Source organism: Callithrix jacchus, chromosome 9 (genome assembly GCF_049354715.1).
Source record: "Callithrix jacchus isolate 240 chromosome 9, calJac240_pri, whole genome shotgun sequence".
In the NCBI taxonomy this organism is placed as follows: Eukaryota; Metazoa; Chordata; class Mammalia; order Primates; family Cebidae; genus Callithrix; species Callithrix jacchus.
This window is the reverse complement of record NC_133510.1, coordinates 81,654,537-81,675,994: the sequence shown is the minus strand read 5'-3', so window position 1 is coordinate 81,675,994 and position 21,458 is coordinate 81,654,537. Positions and strand designations below refer to the sequence as shown.

Sequence of the window (21,458 nt, the reverse complement as noted above, 5' to 3'; positions counted from 1 at the left end):
CTGAATTTAGTGGGACTAAAGAAAGCAGTGACCCAATTTGAGAAACTTAAATCTGGCTGGTAATATAATACAAGGAACCCTGATTTTTGCTACAGAAAAAGAAAAAAAATTTAACTTAGGCCTCTGTAAGAAACTTACATTTGAGACACCAGAACTGGAGTTGTTACAAATTTAATATTAGGGCATGTTATGGAAACACCTCTTCATGGACACTATGCAAGTAGTTATCTCACTTTCGGCATAGCGCTCAGGAAGAAAATGGATGCTACTTAAAATGCTAACATGTTCAGTTTAATTTAAGATTCTCATATGACTGTGATAAGATGAAAGAAAAATGAATTCTTGACCAGATTAGAATCTTGAGAATCTGTCAGTCAAACCCCACTTGTCATGCCTTAGGTTGATTAAATTCACATAATCCAATATACACATGAATATATTAAATGCAAATTTTTCTCTGTGAAGTCAAAATTAATAAGCAGGATGAATATGGCTTCATTTTATAGAATTATATAGGACAGACATAAAATGACCAGCAATTAGACTATATTATATCTGTATCATTAATAATACTATATTTTCATTAAAATATGGGTTATGAACTATGCTAAATACTGTGAGCATCATTAACTTTCTGTAGCAGCATATTATAAAAATGTAAAAGGCAGTAATTAACCTAACTTAAATGTTTCTTACAAGCCAGCTGTTAATTTCTAGACAAAATAATACATTCTGTAAATTGTATTTCGATTAGCAGTTAAGTTAGCACTACAACTAAATAAAAAAATTAAATATCATTAATCATGCAAAATTTTATTCCATGACTAATTCCTTCATTTTGAAAGCCTTTAATATAGTGAGTTATAGTAATATTGACTTTAAAAAATTATCTGAGTAATGGGGCTCTCTCTTTTTCTTAATTAAATGGTTAAAATAATCTCCAGGATCTTTCATTGTTATATTTGTATCTTTTCCCATAACGATTATTAAGTCCATCAACTTTCTCATATATCTATTATTCTTTCAAAGCTCTAAGAAATGAACTTGAAAACTTATAGTTGGTATTTTAGAATGCTAGTAGGCTACAAAGGTATTTTATTAGATTAAAATATTTATTGAGATTTTTAAGAGATTGATTTATATAAAAGACATATTGACTTATTTCTTTCTCATTCATCCTTCTTAAGATCTTTTTTTTTTTAAACAATCCCTCCTGGAAGAGACTCGAGGTTTTTTAACCAATGAAAATAACATAAATACTTCTATAAAATACAACATTTTGAAGAAAACATAAGAACAAAACCAAACAAAATTCCTGTTATCCTCAAAAGCTACATTAGCTATTTCTAGCTTTTCTGTACTCTGTAGACACTGAGAATATTGTCAGCCCAGAGAACACTAATGTAGTACATATTTTAAAGTTTTAATTTTGTATTAGCCATTTTCCCCAAAGTGAATCTTTTTTTTCACTAGATTCAAACTTTCGTCAGACACTGTCGTTCTCATCTTGCTAGGTTTAATAACGTGTGTGAATGGTCCATAATTCGAGCTCAAATTGTTTGGTTTGGCTTTAGAAGAGTCCCAATTTAGTAGCCACTAGGTTTCCAATTCTAGGTCATGATGCACACATAATCTAACCTAAATATGAGGAAAAGAGCTTTGCATTGAAAAAAAATTTCAGTGTAAAAATACCTCCATTTTTCCTCTCTGTCGTTTGATATATTTGCCAAGTGGTACCTAAAAGCTCAAGAAATCAGCAGTACATGAGAGACATCATTCACATTATACTGATAATAGGAAAAAGCCAAGAAAGCAGGAGAAAGTAGCTGTAAATCTTTCGGGAATAGTTTTAAAAAATCCAAACAACTTTAAGTGATGCTATGCCACAATACAGTAATAAATCATTCAGATGTAATAAATAAATGTCATTAAACACTTTTAGGAAACAAAAGTTGTGTTTTGGTGTGTTTTTGAAAACAGAGTGGTATTGACACAAGAACAGAAAATGAAACACCACATATTCTCACTCATAGGCGGGTGATGAAAAATGAGAACACATGGACACAGAAAGGGGAGTACTAAACACTGGGGTCTATTGGGGGAAAAGGGGAGGGCCAGTGGGAGGGGGAGGTGGGGAGGGATAGCTTGGGGAGAAATGCCAAATGTGGGTGAAGGGGAGAAGGAAAGAAAAGCACACTGCCATGTGTGTTCCTACGCAACTGTCTTGCATGCTCTGCTCATGTACCCCAAAACCTAAAATCCAATAAAAAAAATACACTTTTTATTAAGAGGTAGACTTATAACAAATAGATATATCTAAACTGCATTCTAATCCAATCCAGTGCACTTACTCTTCATCCCAAAGCTGGAGTATTTTGGCTAAAAACATATCTTCACTGGTCATCAAATTTGGTGAGTATGTGTATCATCAGAAAATTATTTACTACTTATTTAGCATAATGGTAGAGGCACTATAGAATTACTGAGTTTAGTGGGTTTCATAATAGCTCTGAGTTTTACAAATATATGTTTTTTTGTGTTTTTTCTTTTTTTGACAGACTCTTACTCTGGCACATAGGCTGTAGGGCCGGAGTTCAGTGACATGATCTTGGCTCACTACAACCTCTGCCTCCTGGGTTCAAGCGATTCTTTAGCTTCTGCTTCCCAGGTTCAAGTGATTCTCCTGCCTCAGCCTCCCGAGTAGCTGGGATTACAGGTGGGTGCCACCTGTACATGCCTAGGTTTTGTACTTTTAGTAAAGACAAAGTTTCGCCACGTTGGCCAAGCTGTTCTCAAACTCCGGATCTCAAGAGATCCTTCCGTCTTGGCCTCCCAAAGTGTGGGGATTAACGGTGTAAGCCACTGTCCCCTGGCTACAAATATGCTTTTATCCATTAAGTGTGACTAGAATGTAAACATCTCAAAAACAAGACATCTTGTTTCCTGCTGTATCTTCAGTTAGGAGACACCTGATATTCACCAGATGCCCTACAAATTCTTGAGGCTTGATTAAACCTGTTCCCTCATTGGAAGAGAGGATCTTTTGGAAATTTTTACTTCAGATTTTAAATATTTTTAAAGGGACATTTTATTGAAATATAAACAAAGGAGTTTTATTTAGGACTTCTCTAATATACAACTATTTGTGTGTTTTTAATCAGCTACAGTATTATTAGTCTATTAAAGCCTAAAATTTTCTGACGGATGTTACTGTTTAAAAAAAAAAGGGTCCTGAATTTTTCTTTCAACAGTATTAGGTTGAGTGGTGCCATTGAAGAGGAAACTGGATATTTAGAACTAGACGTCTTTTATTTCCCCTTAAACCTTCTTCTACCAAGACTAAAGAACTGAGAAAAAGTGGTAAAACCAAGAAGGGCTGCCTTCAGTTATAGGTAGGATATGTGTGAGGCATGTTGCTTGTGGGAGGCAAAACAAGGGACTGAATATGGGTGGACCGGCGAAATTGTCCATTCTTTACTCTCTCTATAGAAATGGAATTGACTTCCTATTAATATTATGAGATTCATGTCTGTGGATTACACTGTCAAAATCTACATTAGTAATGAAGCATAACCCTAATTTGACTAAATTAGTACCAAAGACTGATGATTCAAGGAGTGTGTCATATAAGCACTGCTAATCTCATTTCCTGAACAGAGGAGAGAGGTTTGGCTTGAAAACACTTGACTAATCACATCATTGATGAACCTAAAACTGCGTAATTTTACAAAAAAAAAAGAAACATATATATACACACACATATACAGACACATACACAGACATAATATACATGTAAGATATGTATGATATATTATATACATATATGCATATGTATAACATATACATATAATATGTGTAATTATATATGTATATGTATATCTGTGCATAGCTTTATAACTTCCTACAAAGAAAAACATACATAAAAGAACATGTTAGGCTAAATATCCAATTAATCATCCATAGATGTTCAGGTAAGAAAAAAAATCAAGTCAAGGTTCATATATATTTCCAAAGTTTAGAAATAATGTGTAAAAATTAAATATTTACTTATTTATTCTGAAATAAATCAAACAGCTGAATTGTGTTATTTTTAAGTTCAGTTTTGTCTATACATACCTGTAGCTACACTTTTTTTTATACTGGTTTTACTAAGAAATCAACAACGAAGGAAACTGACGTGGTGGTGATTGCAGTTGTAATTCTCACACACATTTCCAGGATTGGTATGGAATAACGGAAATTGCTCTTATTTGAATTTGAGTACAATTTGTCTCTGCAGCATTTTAAAGGAAATTCTAAGTATCAAATGTTGAATCATATCACACATCTAAGGAAAAAACATTTTTCCTTCAAAATTATTCTACATTAATCTCAAGCACTTTGGTATACTGTATATAAATCTTAGTTAATATGACATAAGGCTACACTGTGTGTGTGCTGATTAAAATAAAAAATTAGTCAGAAATTTAGTTTCTTCAAAATTATATTTAAAGGAAAAATTAAGTGCTGTCATAAATAAGGTAATTACAAATAAGGCATATTTCTGTTTTGAATTTATTACAACTTAATTTTATTTCTGTTCTGCCTCAAATATGGATTATTTTCATTTTTTATGTTGTGATCACAATATTCTTTTGTTTATTGTAGTAAATAAAGTAGCATTTGATAATTCTCTAAGGGAGTTTTCAATAACTGCATTTTCCCCCCAGGAATTTTGTTGTTATATTTGCATTCTGAACTCCCAAGATAAAATGAAGTCCACTTACAAATATTAGATGGTGGCTGGGCGCAGTGGCTTACTCCTGTAATCCTAGCACTTTGGGAGGCCGAGGTGGGTGGATCACCTGAGGTCAGGAGTTCAAGACCTGCCTGGCCATCATGGTGAAATCCCATCTTTATAAAAAAAAGAAAGAAACAAAGAAATATTATTAAAAAAATAAAATTTAAAAATGTAAAAATTAAAAAAACAAAACAAATATTAGATGGTACACAAATAAAATAAATGTCCTGAGGCTGAGTTAGAAGCTTTTTTTTACTTTTTAAATAAAAACTACACTGTTTGTAGTAACTTATTTATAAGAAATATTTTCATCTTTTACTCAGCCTTTATTTCCAGGACAAATGTAAAAAAATCAGTATCTCTAATAGCTAACATTATCACCACTCTTGTACTATACACGGCAAAAAGGGGGGTGGTATGGTACTTGCCAAATTTACCATTATTAAACTGTTTAAAAAGAAAAACCTTCCTCTAAGTATATGACATATTTCAGCTACACTGAACATTAAGCATCTTTTAGCTTATATTGCTTCTCAGAGATTTTAAAATTCTGAAATCTTTATAAGAATAAACTAATTTTAAATATTATTTATCAGTACATACAACCAAAAAGGTATAAGCTTCTGAAAAATACAAATTGCAATGTTTACAAGATATCATCCTTTAAAGAAACATCTATATAATTATGCAAAATTAGTCATGATAGGCAACCAAGTCAGCAGAAAGAAGTTATAACTTCTGACCTAGTAAGTAAGGTTCAAGCAAGATGAATCATGTGATGGAGCCTTGGCAGTGGTGAGTAATAGTACCAATTTTATGTCATTTTATTAGAGAAATAGTCACAAGGTACAAGAGCTATATGATGAATTGTAGTTGAGAAGTTTTGCAAAGTATTTTCAAAGCAACCATGGCGTTGTAACATGGTATGACTTGTCACTATTACTTAAAAATCTGTTTTGCCAAATCTGACATGCCGTGCTTTTTCTACTAGTTTTAGTATTTGCCATAGGCTGAAGCTGTGGTCTGTGAGATGGGTGATATAGTTTCAATATATGTCCCTGGCAAATCTTATGTTAAATTGTAATTCCCAGTATCTGAGAGGGGGCCCGGTGGGAGATGATTGAACCATGGAGGCAGATCTCTTATGAATGGCTTAGCACCATACCCTTGGTACTGTCCTCAAGCTAGTGAATGAATTCTCAAGAAATCCATTTGTTTAAAAGCATGTGGCACCTCCTTCACCCCTCACCTCTTGCCCCTGCTGTGGCCAGTTGAGGTGCCTGCTTCCCCTTTGCATTCTGCCATGATTGTAAGCTTCCTGAAGCCTCCCTAGAAGCTGAGCAGATGCCAAAACCATGCTTTTCATAAAGTCTGCAGGACCATGAACCTATTACATTCTTTTTTTTTAAATAAATTACCCACTATCAGGTTCTTCTTTACAGCAATGCAAGAACAGCTGAACACAATGAGGCTCCATGAGAAATCCCAACCACAAATGGGATAAAAGAAGTAGTAGATTACTGAAGAACCAGCCACTTGAATAGATTAGAAACTCCTTATAAATTATTGTGCTCTATACAAAGGAACTTAGTAAATACCTTCTTCTTAGTCAATGAACACTTATTGAATATCTACTGTTATTAGGCTACTACACAGAGAGTGATGTGGAAAAAATAAACATAGGAAAGAAAGCCCTGGTCCGGTTTCCTGATGATTTCATAGAACACATACAGAACTCAAAGCACTGTAACCAGTATCCTTGCATGATAAATTTTACAACTGTAGTTCATACAAGTGAAGAGATAAGTCAGAAACACTAATTAGAAGCAGAAACTGAACTAATATCCTATTTTACTAATACAGTAAGCTGGTTCTATCTTCCAGGTGGTTAAGGAGACTTAGATAAATATATGGTTAACCACAAAGCAGGAAAGTAAATGCTTTCAGACAGTGGGACACAATTCTGTAGAAGTTTAGAGAAGGACATGAACACTTTCGAATGGAAATGTCATGGAACGCCTGGAAATGTGGGTTTTAAAAGGAATACTTATTCAGGGTGGTGGGGGAGGAAGAGAATTGAAAATATGGAAGAGAACATGAGAAAGATTTGGAGTCTGGAAAGCTAGGCATGTTTGGAGTTATAATCTCATGCAAGTAATTAAAGAAATGTCTGGAGACAGTGATTAAGAACCAATTTTGAAGCTAACTGAATTCCAGGATAAGAAGACTGGACATGTGATAATGGGAAGCAGTCGTTGTCTGCAATAATGTGGTGCTTCTGGAAGATTAAATGGATAATTTTAAAGGACAGAAAGGGTTAAAGGCTATAAAGCCTGAATGGAGAAAGAGAGAGATTTTAATAAGGAATCAAATAAAGGTGAATTCTTTTCTTTGGACCTTAGTTTTGATGTTTGCTGAATGGAATGTCAGTAGAGGAGGTTGGCATATTGAAGGGTTCTCCACAAAGACACTAAAGTTGTACAAAAGAGGCTAAAATGAAAATGGTAAGCCAGATTTCAGTGTCCTCAGTGATTAGAAGACAGTGCTGGGATGTGCGTGCAGAGGAAAGGTTTTCCATGAGAGGAAAGTGATGGTCCTTGAACGGCAGTGGAAACTGAGGAGGACGTCATCTCTGTGTTCAGCCCTCTCCTCTCTTTTCAGCCCCACTTGGTGTAATGATGAATAGCCTCCATCTGGGATGTCTTGAGTTTTTGGCAGATGAACTAATCATGTGTCTATTAGCTCAAGGAGGAAGAAGAAGCATTTGTAAAGAAATGTAAGATGCAAGTCGGAGAATATGGAAAAATGATGGCGGAGACTGTTGGTTGTAGAAATAATCAATGGGAAACATTTCCTGTAATAGGAGTCTTTCATTTTGAACAGTAGTCAAGGATGGCAAGACAGTGAAATAGGATGCAGTTCCATATGGCTGTCTAACGTTAACTCTTGATTAAAATCTGTTTTCTATTTTTGCGAAGCTTTCTTCTATTTTGAAAAGTAGACGTAATATATAAAATTTTATTAAGACCTTCTCTAACAATAAAAACGATCCATCTCTTTCTTCTAAAGTGTTACATAGTATATGTGTATTTGTGTGTGTGTAGATTCTATTAAGAAATGTTTTAAATGATATGTATCTCACTGCAGTTATTCTCACATAGCACACAATTAAATATTCAACTCGCCAATTCAATTCAGTAATGCAGACACACATACATTTTCAATGTTGACCTTTCTGAAACAGAAAGTATTGTTGGTCCAGTCCACTAATCTAACTTGACACATTACCTTAGGCATTTTGTATTCTACTAGTTTACAAAATTACAAAATACTTCAATAACCATGGCCCTTTTGTTTAGGAAGAAAGTGTATCTAAAAATAAATTAAAGTCCAAGGAATCATCCAGAAACTTTTGTTGCAAAGTAATATGGTCACATTAAATTTTACTTAAAGTGGCCCGGTGCAGTGGTTCATGCTGGTAATCCCAGCACTTTGGGGGCCTGAGGCAGGAGGATGCTTCAAACCAAGAGTTCAAGACCAGCCCAAGCAACATAGCCCCATCTCTACAAACTTTTTTTTTTTTTTTAATTAGCTGTTCATGGCAGCAGGCACCTGTTGTCCCAGCTACTCAGGAGGATGAAGCAGGAAGATTATTTGAGCCCAGGAGTTTGAGGCTGCAGCAAGTCGATTGCACCACTGCACTATAGCCTGGGCAATAGAGCAAGACCCTGCTTCTTTAAAAGCACTTAAAGAAATGGAATATTAATGGAATTTGGAAATATTTGTTTCACTCTGTTCTAATGTTTGAGTTCATAACAAAAAGGAGCCTTAGAAATGGTATAAAGAAAAATACAATGTTGGAATACAGAATTGAAACCAGGAGACTCAATACTTCTCATTCTTGTCCTCATCTTCCCTGAGAACAGAATAATAAAGAGAATTAATTTCAACCAGATTTAGAAAAAAAAGTCATCAACCAGCATTTTTTGAGTAGTGACTAAGTAAAGAGTATTGTGTTAGGCTTTGGGAACTAGCATTCAAGCACATCTCATCTAAGTAGAGAGATGGCAAATGCTGCTTTATATGGTCATTTATAGTTTTACTATAGGGTTATGTATATATCCTAAAGCATTATTAAATAAAGGAACCAAAAATAAAATAACCAGTGAGAATTGAGATTGGTAAGCTTCATGGAGAAAGTAGCACCTGATCTGAACTTTTAAGATATAAGATCCACAAAAAATGACAAGACAACCTAGCAGATGGGGCATTGTCAGAAACCCTAATATCTCTGCAAATGTAATGTGAGAGATGAATCTTATTTTGGCCATCACTGCCTTCCATTACTTATCTTGAGACTGTAGAAGATAGTTTCATGATACCAGTGTCATGCTCATAAAAACCATAATCTCTTTTTGAACACTGGTTACCAAGAAACATTTGCAATATTCTTGGTAAGTGCGGAAAATGAATCTGGAGTCCCAACTTCTCTCACACAACCCGAGTGTCTGTGCAGAAGTTAGTTTAGACTAGAGCTAGTTTCTACTGGAGACAAGGGACTGGATTAGGTATCTGGAGATCCTTCTAGTTCTGTAATTATTTCGTATCGATTTTAATTATCCACAAAGCATGAAACTGCTGAGAGCTCGGATTCCAAAGCCATGACCTAAATGTTCTAGAGTCCTACCCTTTCCCCTCTTAATTCAGTTCCCTTGCCTTTACGGGACAATTAATGCTGCAGATAAAGCTTCAGGTAGCATTTGTCTTTTAATAGTGAAAACAAGGAACTTAAATCCTAACAGTAAGATATAAGTTTAGAAGCTTACTTTGCAAGTTCAAAAGGTGACTTTGATCCCAGGAGTCTAGAAAAACAAGAATATGAAATGCTCCATTCTCTTTAATAACTCATAGTCCACATTTGCATTTAAATGAAATATCCTTTGAAATGCTTTCTTTTACATTAAACTATTCAACTGTTCATTTTATGAGATAGGTTTATTTTATTAAAAAAAAACCTACCTGATTAAAAGTTTTAATCTGCAGTGGAACTTGAGCAATACCACAGATCTTAAGACTTTTAAAATGCACATGGTACCATCTGTCATGTTATTTGGTGGCTGCATGATAGATGCTTCCCTGAAGAAGCAGATGTTTATACATAAGACACTCATTCCATAAATCTTTAGATGAACAAAGAATAGCATTAGCCAAAACCTTTAATGATTCTTAAGCAGAGAGTCTCTGATTTCTGGCAATTTCTAATCTGCTGATTGGTTTTGTCCTCGTTAGGGTCTATAAAAGCAGCCTGTGTGTGAGCTACTCAAGACAACAGCTGTTCCTTTAGTGTTACTGTACAGAGTTAGACTTCCTGGATAGCCTAGATTTGTCCTCTGGTCCAATCTGTCAACTTATTTCAAAATTATTTTTAAATTTGTGTGATGAGTAAATCATGAATGACGAGTCACAAGACTTTATAATGTTTACTTTATTGATGAATTATTTGTTACTATAATTTAGTATGCTTCGATGTGTGTATGTGTGTGAGTTTGTGTGTCCATTTTAGGACCTTTTTACTTGCACCTGTGCAAATAGATTGAAAGTCATTATCTCAGATAATATGTCCATAGAAGCCAAACGATAAAACAGGCAATATAACAGCAATGAAACACTCCTGAAGTAAATCTGCTCAACTGCTGCTAATTCATACTTTATGACAAGGTTTCCTTATCAGTAGAGCCACATTTCTCAATTTCTATTCTGCTACTAGCTTTATCCTATTAAACTCCGAGGAAAGGGTGAGTTGTCAGACATGGCTTACTGAGTACTGGCATGATCAGGACTTACTCGCTGATGGCTGTTTGAAGGTAGATGTTCTTTCTGTGTCCTATTTTCCTGGAGAAAATCTGTGTTAAAAGAGAAAGAAATAGAAGGAAAAGGGTGGAAAGGGAGAGGCAGTGCCCTGAGAATTCAGGTGCTATGAGAATGGTTGATGGAAACTAAGAAAGAAGAAAAAAGAGAAATGCAAAAATTATTTTTAGCCCTAGTTATAATTATTTTAAATATAGTTTGAAGACTCACAGTTTCCGATCTTTACATTGACTGTTAACTATCTCACCTTCACATTCCTTTGTTCGGTAAGCTTCACATTAGCAGTATAAAATTAGGATCTCAGCAATACCAGTCACATCTGCTCATCCCCAAGTAACTGGAAAATCATACCTAATTACCCTAAGCAGCATTCCAAAAGTAGATATTAGAGAGCTCTGGCTTTCAGAGAAATAAAAATTTTCTAGTTAGCTTTTCTTACTGACATTTTATGAGCAACTTTATTCTGAATCACTTTCAGCATTATAGCACACTATAGAATTTTCCAGAAACTGTGGCTTTGTGTTGAGAAGATTTTCAAGAAAAAAAAGAATTTTTAATGATCACAGTCTTCTTAATATACATGATATAAACACCCTTTCTCTTTTTACTTCGATTGGAAGGTAAGAAGCAGCTAATATGAGAATATGGCTATTCTGTTTAACTAGTTGCTTATCATGACTTACTTTTGAATTTATTAATCTTTGTAATATAACCACTGCCCTTTTTTAATCGCCATCATGATTATGTTCTTAAAAAAGTACTAAAAATACGATTAATGATTGTGTTTCAATGATAATTTTCATTTTTTGTTACCAGAATAAATATTTAATTTTGACTCAACTAAAAGAATTTGAAGACCACAAAAAATTCTCTAGAAATAAATAGTGGACAGCAGAAGTAAAGGAGAGTAGTCAAAGCATCGTCCCTACTTTCCCCCCACCTCCAAGAGTCCAATGAGTCATATCCAGAAGGTCCAAAATCACAGAACCTTAAAAAAAGTTAAATTACAGCATAATATATTGGCAGAGTTGGACTAAATATTCCCCTCAGCTCCATTAAATTTTAGGCAGTCTATTTCATTAATCTGGCCCTTGAACTCTTTTTTTCTTAGAGTATTTGCTTTAGAAAACTTGTAATTGCAAAATCTTTCCTCCTTTTGAAATGTAAATCTTTTTTTAAAAAGCTTCTTGTCAGTGTTACAACCCAGAAATATCTTTCTCAAGAACCTGGGAGCCATCCTTTTGAAATGTAGTCATCAAGAAGACGGAGCTCCTATTCCTCTGTCTTTTGGAGGGTAGGAGCCTAACTTTCAGGAGTACCTTGCTCCAAGCGGTAAAGCCATCCCTCGACCCTTGACTGGAAGATATAAGAAAATTTTCCTTTCCATTTGGTAAAGACAATTTACAAACACATATGGTCTAACATTCCCCTAGCACAGCTCTTAAGAACATATCTGCCTTTTATTTAGTGGAGTTGAGCTCAGACTGAATTCTGGCCTTTTTTTCTTATTGCAATAGTCTTGAATAAAGTGTTCCTTGCTTGTTCATAAAAAATTGCCAAACTGCATTAAAGTCAGAAAAATACAGTCTACATATACTAAGAAATAAAGAACATGCATTTTTTAATTATTTAGTGAACATAAAAGTAGGCTTTTTAAGGAAAATTTATAATTAATCTTACCTCCTAATTACCTATAAATCCTCAATTTAAAGAATAAATAAAAAAAATAAACAGGCATACCTACAAAGTCAATCAACAAGAGTTATACTAAAAGCTGCTTAAAAGTCGTAACATATATATAATGATTTAAGAAACAGTAAATAACCAAGGTTTAACTTTTCAATTATATGGTAGCAAGCACACAAGTCCTCATTTGAATTCTGATTCCTTAGAGTTTAAGAATCACAGTGTTCAAGTTACCTGGAAACTTAGAGATAATGCTAATTAAACCACCATATGACAGATGAGGAAACAATAAATACTATGTCCTTATCTAAGCAAACATTCCCAAATATGATAGGATCTTTCCTTTGGTTAACCTTTCCTACACTGAAATTTTTCTTTTAAATTGTAATTATTTGTAGACAAAGCTTAAAATTTCTATGTAACTCTAAAAGAAGTGACATAAATACAGTGGGTCTCAATAATTGATTTTGTTATAATAAGATAACTTTCTTTAAGCTTTTAAAAATTTTATATCTAAATGCTTGCCTTGGATTTAAGATTGTTATGTCTCTCCTTTGTTGTATCAAAAAACATTAACTCTTCATACTTGGAAATATTTTGTGAGGCTAACATGATTCTGGTTTCAAGATTATATGATCAAATAGGCTTACTCTGCCCTACAGTATAACTTAGGTGGCTACAGATAAGTATACTCCCTTTCAAATGGCTTTACAACAATTTTTTTAGTTTTTATATATGTTTGTAGCTCTAAATACTTAGTAACCTAGGAAGAATTTCCTTTTTTGTTTAATTTATATAGACTTCTTTTACCTGCTATCTAAATGCCTTTCATTGGCAAATGGAAAATAAAAAGCAGAATATAAAAGCATGTTTACCTTAGAGAGGATTAACACGAAAGGTTTTTGTTTTTCTTAGTTCTCAGCATAAAGCAAGGGCATCTAATCCCATAGTTTTCTTTATCCAACCTGAACCCATACTTGTAAGGGTATCCGTATTCATTCATGTATATTCATATTCCTTTTTGGAGGGGTCTGAGTTCTGTTATGCTCTGTAGCTTAGCACATAGCCTTTCTTCTGATGAATTGTTATTTTTACCAAAGCAGTAAAATGTCGTTTGCTGAAAACATGAACTATGCCTATATTGTAGCAACAGGGCCTTGCATACTGCCTGACTCACAACAGGAGCTCAAAATTTATTAATTGAATAAATGATTAACTGAATCAATGAAACCCAGAACTAACCTCTCAGAGCCCTCTCAGCAGAGTGTCTGCTTTGATTTTAAGAGCAACCTTCATAAAAATGCAATCAATGCCATCCAGGGGATGGGATGTCTCTGCAACCATCTCTAGACACCTACTTGCTTCCTATAGTTGCCCACCTGTCCAAAGAGAGATTCAAAATTCTCTAGGTCCAGGATGTACTATCCTCACAACTTAAATCTTTTATATTATCACAGTTTCAATTTTAGTCTTTTCCATGTTTTTGCATTTTATTCGTTGGAAATGAATTCAGCCCATTATAGATTTGGGCAAGGCATGATTTCTGTGGAGTACAAGACAAAATCTGGGCTTTGTTTTTTTATACTCCAGTTACCAACACGTAATACCTTTTCTCTAAGGGCAGAGAGCATGACCAGCTGGAATTCCTAAATTCAAGATTTCATCTACCTGCAGAGGATGTGGAGGCTGTGCAGCCATACCCATGCTTCTACCACTTTCTAAAGACAAAGATTATATGCCACATTATTCAGAGAGAGCCTTGACTTATTTGTTTAGTAAATTTCAGTGTATCATTTTCAAAAAACAGCTCACATTTTATTTTAATCTGAATATTTTGCTCCAGATTTTTCACTTCAAACTTCTTTTTTTTTTTATATTCCACGTAGGCAATTAATCCAGTTTTTGACCACTTGGCAGGTGTTTTCAATTCCAGACATGATATAAGACAAGCGTTTTTGCTGTTGTTATTTTGTTTGTTTTTTTGAGACAGGGTCTTGCTCTGTCATCCAGGCTGGAGTGCAATGGGACAATCACGGCTCACTGCAGCCTCAACCCCACAGACTCAGGTGGTCTTCCCATCTCAGCTTCCCAGGTAGCTGAGACTACAGGTGTGCACCAGCACACCTGGCTAATTATATACCTTTTTGTAGAAATGGGGTTTTGCCCTGTTGCTCAGCTGATCTGAACTTCTTGACTCAAGTGATCCACCCCCTGATTCAATTATCTCCACCTGGCCCCGTCCTTGACACGTAGGGATTATTCAAGGTGATATTTGGATGGGACACAGCCAAATCATATCAACAGGTGTGCGTGTGTGGTGTTTGTGTGTGTGTGTGTAAAACAGTGTATATACTGTTTTGCTACTATCCATGATTTCAGGCATCCACTGGGGGTCTTGGAACATATCCCCCTGAATAAAGGGAATAACTGTATTGACCAAAAAGGTGTATAAACTACATCCCTTAATACAGAACATTATATTCAATTTCCCCTAATGAGTTTCCTATGTTTCTGGAAAGAACCAAGCAAACACATAAAACAGACATATTCCCTTAAATCTAAATCTTATCAGATTCTACCCCACATCACTCTCTCTCACTCTTTATATCTCTCTTGATGAGGTAAAACAAGGACTTATAAAAAAAAAACTGCCCTGTAGATTTCATGCTAATATCTGTGATGGAAGTTTATGATGAATTATAAAAAATTATTAAACTAATACTAAAACAGATAGTATACAAGGTGATCTGAAACAAATTTGAGCGCACCTGACATATATATCCATTTAAATGAGATGGTTATTAATAAAGTGTACTAGCAAAATGTTATTTTTTTTTAAATGGTCTTGAGCTTGACAAGCAGTTTAGAGTGAAAATAAATGGGAGCTTGATAAACAGGACCTTAAGAAATAGAACATTACATTTAAGGCAAAATCAAATTATTTTTATCACTAAATTCAAGAATAGAGAAGCCATAACAATGGTTCTGAGTTAGTTTTATATTGATAGTACACACTAAAATGTTTATTTAGTAAGTTCTAGCTCCTTTTTTGACCGCTTCACTTGCCCACTTGGCTTCCTTCTTCTAGTAAGAGTTTCTTAGAGTCTCTATAACTCAGCCAACAATTCATTTCAGACAAGCCAGGCTCACAGAAGTTGATACACTAGGGTCAAGATTGCTCTAATATTAGACACACAGATTCATCTAACCATATGCAGACCGACAGAGTAGAAAGAAAATGATAAAGAGAGATGAGGAAATATCCATGCCCTAGATATTTCTTCCCAGGTGCACTCTTTCAAAGTAGAGAAAAGTAAGTTAAAAATATTACTCAACTTGACTGCTTAGAGGCTTTCTTCAAAATCAAACAAATATTTCCAAGGATACCAGGAGTGATGTCCAATAACCTTTATAATTTTAGACATCGTAAGGTTATAGAAATTTGCTTGATTTAGAGCATCAATTTCTTGTATGAAAGTAAGACGTTCTGAGATCTTACGTTTGAGAAAAGATATAAGTTTATGTGCCTATAATTGAAATGATAAAATAAAATGAATAATTATTTTAATACAAGAACTGACTTAGTAGAATTGAATGGACTCCCTCTTATTCAAGTGAATAAAATATTTGCATAATACTATAGAAGCTTTGATTTTTATTGGTACAAATTGATATGAGTTAAATGAGTTCTTGAAGAGTTTGCATATTGTTCCCTGAAGGCAATTGGAAATTATGAAGAACATCAGATAAAAAATAAATGATGGCTATAAAATTAAATAGAATATGATTTCCTTGTGATGTTAATATTTACACAAATTTTAAGCATTTCACATAGAAAACCTAAACTGGGTTTTAATCTTTCAATAAAGTCCAAATCCAAGTATTTTAAACTGACAGCTCATTGCAATAGCATCTTTCAAAATTTCCATTTTTATGTGACATTAGATAATTTTGAAGGCAGAAATAACATTTCAAGTGTCTTAGAACAAATATAATTGTCACTGAATATAATCCCATGAGATCAAAGATAGTGATGTATTTCCCACTTATATGCATGAGAAAACTGAGGCACAGAAAGCATTAAGGCAGCAGACATATGTCTTCTTCATCACCAATATCAGGTTATTGTACAAGCTACAATTGGTTTCTCATCAAAGAAGCATTTATGGTTAAATAAAATTAATTAAACAAAACCAAACCAAAAACCTAAATTTGGATATTCGGATTATATTCTAAAGATGTTACAGATTTAGGGGAAGAATGAAATTTAGTCTCTCACAATTGCACCAATAAGGGAAGAATTTATAAGCCAAACTGTCACGAAGAATAAAAAGAAAACGCACCTTGTAGTAGAGAAAAATGGCCGTCTAAACAGACTGCCCTGATATACCAGCCATGCACACACTCAGATATGACTGTCTCTAGGATAGTCATCCTTGTTAAGTCATGTCAAATTTTAGAAATTTGCTCTCGTACTAGCTATTCATATATAGATGGGAGAAGTCGGTGCAGAGAACAGACTCTGCTTCTACCAACACTCCATCCTCTCCTGACTGCTCAGCTCTCTACCTCATTAGATTAGAGAAGTCATCTGCATGACAGGCACACTTTATACCCAAAGGGCCTTTCTCTTCTCCAGAGGCAGCATCAAATAAATTGGCTCATCTCTATTGAAAGACAGTACTTGCCAGCAAGGGGCACAGAACAATAGCAGCTGGTAGGGCAGCTCCAGAAAGTCTGTTAGAGGTCTCAAAGCAAAATTGTTAAAATAACTGCTGAGAGAGAAACAGATAAATCTACATCATGCCTACACACTTGTTCACTCAGTTCTAAGTAATCAATTTGGATTCTCAAGATGTGAATTAACGTCTGAGTTCTATGGGCATAAGGAAGGTCTCTGAATATTTAACTTTCTTTCTTTTCTCCCTTCCTCCCTTCCTCCCTTCCTCTCCTTTCTCCCTTTCCCTCCCTCCCTCCCTCCCTCCCTCCCTCCCTCCCTCCCTCCCTCCCTCCCTCCCTTCCTTCCTTCCTTCCTTCCTTCCTTCCTTCCTTCCTTCCTTCCTTCTTCTTTCAGAATTTCACTCTTATTGCTTGGGCTGAAGTGCAAAGGTGAGATCTCAGCTCACTGCAACATCCGCCTGTTGGGTTCAAGCCATTCTCCTGCCTCAGCCTTCCCGGTAACTTCCTGGTTTACAGCACCCACCACCAATCCCGGCTAGTAATTTTTTTGTATTTTTAGTAGAGATAGAGTTTCACCAACTCGGCCAGGATGGTCCCAAACTCCTGACCTCAGGTGATCTGCTTGCCTCTGCCTCCCAAAATGGTAGGATTTCAGGTGTGAACCACCACACCCAGCCTGCATATTTAACTTCTTAAATCAGTGATGCACAATGACTGGAGAATTTTCCAATTCTAACATTTACCATTTATTCAGTCTTAAGTATTGCACCACATTATTTCCTTCTGACAGCCTTATGGAATAGTTATTATCTTTAACTTCATTAAACAGATGAGGAAAATGAGGCTGAAGAAAGAAAAGCAATTTGCACAAGATTACAAATCTCTATCTTACTCTAAAGTTTAGCTTATATCTGTTGCTCACTGTTACCTGAAGCCATGAAGAGGTGCATTACATTCATTAGATCAAATTTTGCTTGTATCGCTTGATTATGTTTAAGTTTTCACCACTTCCCAACCTCCAACTATGTAGCATAACTAAGACAGTCTTTAAAAATATTTTAATCCTGTCATTATCTATCTACAAAAGTGATAGAGACCTCCATCATCCTTTCCAAATCAAATGACCATTCTTGGGCTTCACAGCTTGGTGCCATTTCTAAAAGTTTCTGAGTCATTAGCTCTACCTATTTTTTTTTCCCATCTTTTGACATTTTTGTTTACTATGTTACTTTTTCTTCAATTTTCCTTCCCCTTATTTCCATCACTAAATAGCTATTTTACGTTGATTGAAAATATTTTACGGTATATTTGCATTGTATTTTTCCTTCCCATTCTGCCTTCAATTTTCAACATAAGCTTTCTTTTTCCACTAATCTATTTTTAAGTGATAATTAATAATTGTATGTATTTATAGAGTACAATATGATGTTTTCATCCAATGATACATTGCAGGAAAATTTAGCCAGTCTAATTAATGTATTCATCACCTCATCAACTGATTTTTTTGTGGTGAAGACATTAAAATCTATTATAAGCAATATTGAAATATATTGTACATTATTATTATCTGTAGTCACTATGCAGTGCAATAGATTACTAAAACTTATTCCTCCAGTTTAACTGAAACTTTATCCCTTGATCAACAGCTCCTCTTTCTCCATATCTCTTCCTCCCATCTGTCCTCTTATGACCTCACTTATTTGCATAATTTAAAAAAGCCCACTTCACAGAAACATGAGCTTTCTTTATTGAATTTTGTTATTATCATTTTACAAATGGGCCTACTCAGTACCACCCCTCCCTACCACATTATTTCTGAATTATAAGTATCTACAAGTCAGTATAAAATTACACATACAAAACTAGAAGATGTATCTTGCTATTTGCAGTTTGCATTTACCATATTTTGCTTGCAGAGCAAACTTTTAGGTTGGTAATTATTAATCATCTTTTACAGATAAGAATACTGAGGCTCATAAGAAATAAATTACATCTACTAAGTCACATGGTTAGATGGCTGCTACATTTTCTGACTGTAAATTCCACAACTTCCATTACATCATTTGGCTTTTTAAAATTGTTTGTCTTTTGAAAATATCTTTCTTTTCCTACTTAGGTAATAATTGCTAACTGTAAATCATTCAAACACTACATAAATTGTGAAGTTAGAAATAAAATTACTGAATAAAGATTCTTCCTATCTTTATAAAACTAATTGCTGCTAATAACTTTTTTTTTTTGAGATAGAGTCTCACTCTGTCGCCCAGGCTGGACTGCAGTGGCATGATCTCCACTTACTGCAACCTCCACCTCCCAGGTTCAAGGAATCTCCTGCCTCAGCTTCCCGAGTGGCTGAGACTACCAGCATGTACCACTATACCTGGCTAATTTTTGTATTTTTAGTAGAGATGGTGTTTCACCATGTTGGCCAAGCTGGTCTCAAACTCCTGACCTCCCACCTCTGCCTCCCAAAGTGCTAGGATTACAGGCATGAGCCACTACACCCAGCAGCTGATAACTTTTAGTATATTTATCCCAATTTCCTGATTATTATTTAAGACATAAAATAAAACTATATATAATTTTCTACCACCATTTTTTTAGTTAACAATCTTATGTTCATGTTTAAGAAGATTTTCACAGTGAAACCTGTGCTGTTTATACAGATATACGTATGCTGTGTATCTTATGTAAATTATCCCCAATTGAGTATGGTTCAGATATCTATATAGCATTTCCCGCTTGTTCAAGGTGTTGCTTTGCATGCCTTTAGTTATCTGTGGTCAATGTGCAGTTTGAAAACATCAAATAAAGAATTTCAGAAATAAACACTTCTTAAATTTTCAGTTGCATATCATTCTGAGTAGTTGATGAAATCTCATGCCATTCTGCTCCGACAGGCCCAGGAAATGAATTATCTCTTTGTCCGGTGTATCCATGCTGTCCACACTACCTGCTCAGGAGTCACTTAGAATCCATCTCTGTTCTCAGATTGACTGTCTGTGATATCACAGTGCATGTGTTCAAGGAACCCTTATTTAACTTCGTAATGGCCCAACGCACAAGAGTAATGTTGGTGAGAATTTGGATATGCCAAACAGAAGCTGGGAGTGCTTCCTTTAAGGGAAAAGGTGAAAATTCTTCACTTAAGGAAACAGAAAAAAAATATGCTGAAGTTGCTAAGGTCTATGGTAAGAATGCATTTTCTATTCATGAAATCATGAAGAAGGAAAACAAATGTGCAAGCTTTGTTGTCATACTTCACTATAAAATTATGGCTAGAACACATGATAAGTGCTTACTTAAGGTAGAAGAAGTATTAAAGTTGTAGTTGGAAGATGAACAGAAATGTGTACTGATTGACAGCGATTGGGTTCAGTACTATCTGCAGTTCCAGGCATCCACTGGGGGTCTTCAAACATATCCCCTGGAGAATAATGGGGACTCCTATACTTTAAAATGAAGTGTCAAATGCTTCTATGATAGTTACTAATGAAGTCAGCCAAGAAGAAAAAATATTCAAAACGTTTATTATTGTTACAAATTATGTCTAAGTTATTTCTCTCTCCATCCTGTAATAGCAGAATATTTCTTACATTGTGTCAATTACTATTATTTATTTCAAGCTCAAGTGCATACTGTCAAATTCCAGTACATGAACATGGGGAGAAATATGAAAAACAAAATATGGTGGAAACCATAGATTTTTGGGTGAACGAATAGGGAAAATTAGTAGAATGAAGTAACAAATGAAAACAAGCATCGTGTTAAAGGTATATTTAACACTGTGCTATAGACAGCTAGCTAGGAGAAAGTATACATGCTTTATTCCTAATGATAATTTCAAAACCAGATGAGAGAAAGGCTAGCAATTGTAGCAACAGAAGCCTTAAATTATCCTGATAGCTACTGGAAATCTTATTGGAATAAAAGCTAATACATTTTTTTTCCTTGCCATATGGAAAAGCTAATACATTTATTTTCCTTACCATGCTATCAATTCCTTCTGAAGAAGGAAAATAAAGCTGTTAGGATAATTTCCCCTTCATTTAGACAACAAGGCGGGTGGGTGAATATTAGTTAAAAACAAACTCAAGGCACATGTAATTTCAAAAAGCATCATAAAAACTTAGGCTTGATTCCATGGTCAAAGGTTGCAGAATGGGACATATCTCACAATGCATGGAAGACACAAAATTTTAAAAAAGACCCACAGTAATCTTACAGTAAAATTTACAGTTCGATTGTTTAGAAAGCTGAAACCAAATTTTCATAAAAATAATCTCACACGAAGATTGGGTGTTCAAAACAGCCCAAGGAAATCTGGGGTTCAGTAAGAGGTTGGACTTCATACACATCTGGTGACAATGTTTGGCAGTTGCACTTACCCCTCCAACATCAAGGACAGAGGTGGGTATAAAACGGTTGTATGAAAAATCTGGAA

The 21,458-nt window shown here is 34.7% G+C and overlaps 1 protein-coding gene across 42 annotated transcripts in view; it reads right to left on the bottom strand.

Moving 5' to 3' along the window:
* SYT1 (synaptotagmin 1) overlaps positions 1 to 21,458 on the bottom strand; it is a 583,472-nt gene that overhangs the window by 500,686 nt on the left and 61,328 nt on the right. For 6 of the 42 annotated variants that reach the window (XM_078336942.1, XM_078336967.1, XM_078336938.1 and 3 more), the window contains exon 2: positions 10,625 to 10,683. The exons of 31 other annotated variants lie outside the window; for them this stretch is intronic. The gene's annotated coding sequence lies outside the window, so the exon portion shown is untranslated. Of the gene's footprint in view, positions 1 to 4,766; positions 4,894 to 10,624; positions 10,684 to 21,458 lie in introns of all 42 variants that reach the window. 5 more of the 42 variants (XM_078336939.1, XM_078336962.1, XM_078336928.1 and 2 more) reach the window with 1 other exon arrangement.